Raw genomic sequence first — 6,083 nt, 5'->3', positions numbered from 1 at the left:
TTGCTGGTGGATTGTATACAGTGGGGTAAAGGAAAGAGGGGATTAAAAAGTAAGCCAGGTAGAGAAAGAAAAATACAATATGATACCACTTATATGTGGAATCTAAAAAAATGACACAAATGAGCTTATTTACAAAACAGACTCACAGACGTAGAAAACAAACTCATGGTTACCAGAGAGGAAATGGGGTCAGGAGAGATACATTGGGAGTTCAAGATTTGCAGATACTAACTACTATATATAAAATAGATCAACAGCAAGGTCCTACTGTATAGTCCAGGGAACTATATTCAATACCCTGTAATAGGCTATAATGAAAAGGAATATATATGTACAACTGAATCACCATGCTGTACACCAGAAACTAACACAACATTGTAAACCGACTACACCTCTATTAAAAAAAAAAAAAGTGATTCCTAGGCTTCTGACTTGGGCAGCCTAAGGCAAAACCAGTCCATTTCCTGCAGTGGGAACTAGTCCCTACATGATTTTGCCTGCAGAACGCTTTCTTCTGCTGTGCTTCCTAACAAGTCACAAAACACCAGTGTCTGTGAAGCATGGAAGGAGGCTGTTCTTGAAGTCTACCCAGCTATCAATTCATCCTCAGAGTCTGAACTCGCTCCCACCCCCTGAGGAAAACTGCAACACAAAGTCAGTGTTGCCCGCGTGGATTTTAACTTTCTACTGACTGACTGAACCAACATGTACAGGAAAGGTAAATGGGCAGTTGCTCCAATATAAACAAGTTTTGAATCTGATAGCAGTTTAATGTGACTATTTTTACTAAGACGGCAATTCCAAGTCGTACTGGACAATTAACCCCTTACTAAATAATAATGACTTATTTTTGTTTGTTTTCTTTGATTATATTTAGAACATAGTGTATTAAAATATAGAGTCAAAGCAGTATCTAAAGTCATTTGAAAGAATTCTTCTCTCAATGTGGTTATGTCAGTAATTTTCTATAACATTACATTAGTTTCAGGTGTACAATATTTGCATATTGGCTGAAGTATAATATTTATATATAGTGTGAATCAGTGTGAATCACAGTAAATCTAATTAACATCCATTACCCACACACAGTTACCAAAAACAATTCTTTTCTTCTGAGGACTTTTAAGATTTACACTCTTAGCAACTTTCAAACATGTAATACAGTGCTGTTAACTACAGTCACCAACTACATATCTCCATGACTTATTTATTTTATAATTGCAAGTCTCCACCTTTTGACCTCCTTGACCCATTTTACCCAGTTCCCACCCCCGACTCTAGCAACCACCAATCTGTTCACTCTACCTATGACCTTGGTGGTTTGTTTTTTTTTTTAGATTCCACATGTAAGTGAGATCATACAGTATTTGTCTTTCTCTGACTTATTTAGCATAACGCCCCTCAAAGTCTACCCATTTTGTCACAAATAGTAATATTTCATTCTTTTTTATGACAATAAATTCCATTCTATATACACACCACATTTTCTTTATCCATTTGTCTATCAACGGACACTTATGTTGTCTCCATATCTTGGCTATTGTAAATACTGCTGCAATGAACAGAAAAATATATATATCTTTTTGAATTAGTGTTTTCATTTTCTTCAAATAAATACCCAGAAGTGGAATTGCTGGATCATATATGGTAGTTTTATTTTTAAGGTTTTTAGAAGCCTCCACACTGTTTTCCACAGTGGCTGCATCAATTTAAATTCCCAACCAAAGTGCATAAGTGTTCCCTTTTTTCCACATCCTTGCCAGTGTTTATTATTTGTCTTTCTGAGATTAGCCATTCTGACAGGTATGAGATGATATCTCGTTGTGGTTTTGATTTGCATTTCTCTGATGACAAGTGATGCTGAGTATCTTTTCATGTGCCTTTAGGCCATCTATAGTTCTTCATGAAAATGTCTATTTAGATGGTCTATCCATTTTTTTAAATTAGGTTGTTTGGCTTGTTGTAATTGAGTTGTATGAGTTCTTTACATATTTTGGATATTAACCCCTTACCACAGATACGATTTGCAAATATTTTTTTCCATTCAGTAGACTATCTTTTTCTTTTGTTGATGATATGACCACCATTTACAAAGCCCTTGCTATGTTACACGCACCATCCGAAGAGCAGTACATAGATCAGAGCATTTAACAGCATTCCACTTCTGCGAAGGAGGGGCCACTGCATTAATTTCCCAGAGAGGGACGAAACCTGAAGTCACAGAAGCAAAAGGGCCAAGCGTCTGTCTATGCTTAATTCTGGGTTCATTTTTCACCAAAATTTAGCTTCTAGAGCTCCAGAGTTCAAAGTAAACTTTTCCATCAAACAAATAGCAAGGGGAGATAAGAAAGAAAAAGGTCAATAGTAATTTTATCCAGTCCATTGAGAGTTAAGTTAATTATTCCAAATCTCCTTTTCCTCTAAATTTAGCCTAACTGCTGAAAATAATACAAACATCTAAAGATGCTGAGAAAATCCAACAAGAAAGTGAGAATTTTGTTTGTTTGTTTCAGGTTGCTAGTTAGCTCTCCAGCCTAGGTAAATTTTATTTAAAGCTTGCGGGGAAAGAAAAGGTGTGAAATACTGAAAGAAAACATTGAAGGGGGTGGAATAATGAGAGAAATAACTGTTTCAAAGAGTATCCAGAGGTCACAGAGCAAAAGAAATTATCAGGACTTGCTGTGAATGTGAACTGGCATGTCCCAGGGAAGGCCAGCCGCCAGAGAGGGCTCTGGGCATCCGGCAGGGAGCACCTTGAACAAGACACCCTTCCACCTAAAGTCAGTCTTCTAACAGTTAATTATGACCCTTCAACAAACTCTGCCCTTCAGGGGAATCTCAGAGATCCACAATTCCAACGGTGTGTCTATTCCAACTGTCTATAGTGCACGGGACAAAGAGCATGGCTCAGGATTACTCAGAGGACCTGAGGTTTCCCTGTGGGTGGAGGAACAATACATGGGAACAAGGTCCACCATGGTCAGCCCCCAAATCTAAATTAAAAGTTACATCAGCATCTCTTATATGTCACCCCAACTGCATCTTCAGGATAAAGGAAAGACGAGCCAAGAAGAGTAAAAAGAACACCAGCTTTTGTTCCTTCATTGTTCTACGTTCTGTGGGGGATTTTGTTTTCATTTTTGTTTTTAGGTTTTGTTTTGGCAACAAAAGCAACTAGCACTGAAGACAGCTGAAAATTATGGACTTTACTTTTTAGTTGCTTAAAAAAACAAATGCTGAATCTCAGATGCCTTTGTCAACCAGGTTGCTAGGAAAGCATTTCTGATCTTTTTGAGTGAATCCTTTGGTTAGACTAATTCAATTAAAACTGATATTTATTTAGTGCCACTCTGTGCCAACTACAGACACAGTGGATACGATGATCCCAGTCTGTCTGCTCTATGTGGGAAGGGGAGGGGGGATGTATACATACACAAAATCATGGCCCAACCTTCCTCCATTTGTGTCTGACTCATTCTCTAAGGTTACTTTGAAATCCAATCTTTCTCTCCCAGGTACTCAAGCCACTTACTTAACATGATCTAATTTGCACACTTAATAAGATGTTCTCTAGTCCACCATCCAAATCAAAGTATGAAATAGGACTGGGATAGTGTGACCTTATGCAGTGCCACATAGCATCCTGGAGGCATTCAAATCATAGCTACAGGCTCAAGTTCACAGGCTCTGATTTCCAACAAAGAGTTGTTGAAATTCAAAGTGTTCCAATTCCCAGGGAAACTGAACAGAAACTGTATAACGTGGACCCACGTCTCCCTGAGTGTCTACTGGAATTTGTCCCCTGGGACTGACTGAGATGGGGGTCAGAGGCTTAGCTGGTCCCTGTGCCACCTCACCTGCACAAGAGACCCATGCTGGCAGAGAAAACAAAGTGTCAAGATAAAGAGTGAGCACGTGTTTATAGCTATGAGCATTTAAAGACTTGACACACGCCTGCTGGTATAGTCCAAGATCAGCCAGCAATTTGCTTTCTGAGTCTTTATATTGCAAGCCTTTATCACCTGCTTTGAATATGCACTATCCAGATATGCAAATTGGTATTAACCAAGGGCATTATAAATCACTCCTTCTGAAAATCTTAATTTTAATTAAAATTAGACCTACAGCCTCACAGGTTTCCAGTGCATTTCCTGAAGCCACGGGTGTTGTTTTCTCTCAGATACTTACAAAGGGTCTTGGGAAAGCCTGGCGAAGCTTCTTTTGGTCTGAAGTGCTTTTGTTTCATTTTGTTTTGCATTTTCTTTCATGAACCTGAGATAATCAAGTGTTTGGCTTAGCGCTTACAAAAAAGAGCTTTAGAAAATTACACAAAATTGCAGCCACTATGGAAAACAGTGTGGAGATTCCTCAAAAGACTAGGAATAGACTTACCATATGACCCAGGAATCCCACTCCTGAGCTTGTATCCAGAAGGAAATCTACTTCAGGATGACACCTGCACCCCAATGTTCATAGCAGCACTATTTACAATAGCCAAAACATGGAAACAGCCTAAATGTCCATCAACAGGTGACTGGATAAAGAAGAGGTGGTATATTTATGCAATGGAATACTACTCAGCCATAAAAACCGACAACATAATGCCATTTGCAGCAACATGGATGCTCCTGGAGAATGTCATTCTAAGTGAAGTAAGCCAGAAAGAGAAAGAAAAATACCATATGAGAGCGCTCATATGTGGAATCTAAAAAACAAAAACAAAAACAAACAAACAAACAAAAACAAAGCATAAATACAGGACAGAAACAGACTCACAAACAGAGAATACAGACTTGTGGTTTCCAGGGGGGTGGAGGGTGGGAAGGGATAGACTGGGATTTCAAAATTGTAGAATAGATAAACAAGATTACACTGTGTGGCACAGGGAAATATACACAAAATGTTATGACAACTCACAGAGAAAAAATGTGCCAATGAGTGTGTATATGTCCATGAATGACTGAAAAATTGTGCTGAACACTGGAATTTGACACAACATTGTAAAATGATTATAAATCAATAAAAAATGTTAAAAAAAAAAAAAGAAAATTACACAAAATTAAATAAAGCATTAGAAATGTTACACTGAATCCCTAGTAGGAAGAAAATCTAGCAAAATATACTAATGTAATAAAAGTTGTTCGACGACACTAAAGTCATAGCAGAAAAAAGGGCATCCCCCCTGCAATCTAAAGAAGACAAGTGCCATTTTCACCCACAGCATCAGTATTTCCATCTTCCTGATGGCCACTGTTGAGCGTTTGCTCTCCCCAGAGCACAGAGCTTTGTGACTGTATATATCATCTCACTTGTTTCTCCCAATAAACCTGTGAGGCAGGTACTCCTCTCCCAACTTACAGAAGAGAACAACTGAAGCTCAGGGGGGATAAGCAAATTGCCCACAGGGACACAATGCAGGGAAGCAGACAGACCCCAGGCTGCTTCACTCCAAGGCATGTAATAACCACAAAGAAAACCACAAGCAGGCATCAAGCTGCCATAAGCAATGGAGGTTGAGTACACCTGGTAGGAAAAAGGGAAAGCATCTAACTCCACTTCTCTTGAGGAGCTTGTACACTTAGGACAGAGATCATCTCAGAACGTGTCCCCCAGATCAGAGGTGAATTTCCAGCCCCCAGGGTGACCCAGAACAATACCCACCTTGGCTCTTGGATTGAACCACATTAGCCCTTAGAGATGTTTATCTTCCACATTTCCCTTTGGCATTATTAACTTAGCTGGAATGCTAATAAACCACCTTGGAAATACCTACTCAGTTTATTTACCAGTATGTGCTGTGGTGTTGAGCTTATGGGTCACTATTTCATCTGGTTCTCGTTTAGGGAGACCCAGGACAAAAATTCTTTCTCAGGTTTTGATGCCTGGAAGAACATGCCTCTCTTAAGCGATAGATATGTTTCTGTGACTCTTGTGAGCTTTATGACCGATCATGTTTCCCTTTTTGCTTTGACAGCTAGGAAGCTTAAGACCAGCTGACTGCAAAATGGTGCACAGAACACTGGGCTATGCCTCTGGTGCTAAAAATTTCCCAAGCTTAATTTCAAACCCTAACCTTTTCCTTT

Source organism: Camelus dromedarius, chromosome 3 (genome assembly GCF_036321535.1).
Source record: "Camelus dromedarius isolate mCamDro1 chromosome 3, mCamDro1.pat, whole genome shotgun sequence".
Lineage (NCBI taxonomy): Eukaryota > Metazoa > Chordata > Mammalia > Artiodactyla > Camelidae > Camelus > Camelus dromedarius.
The sequence above is the reverse complement of the archived record's forward strand: the minus strand, read 5'-3'. Positions refer to the sequence as shown.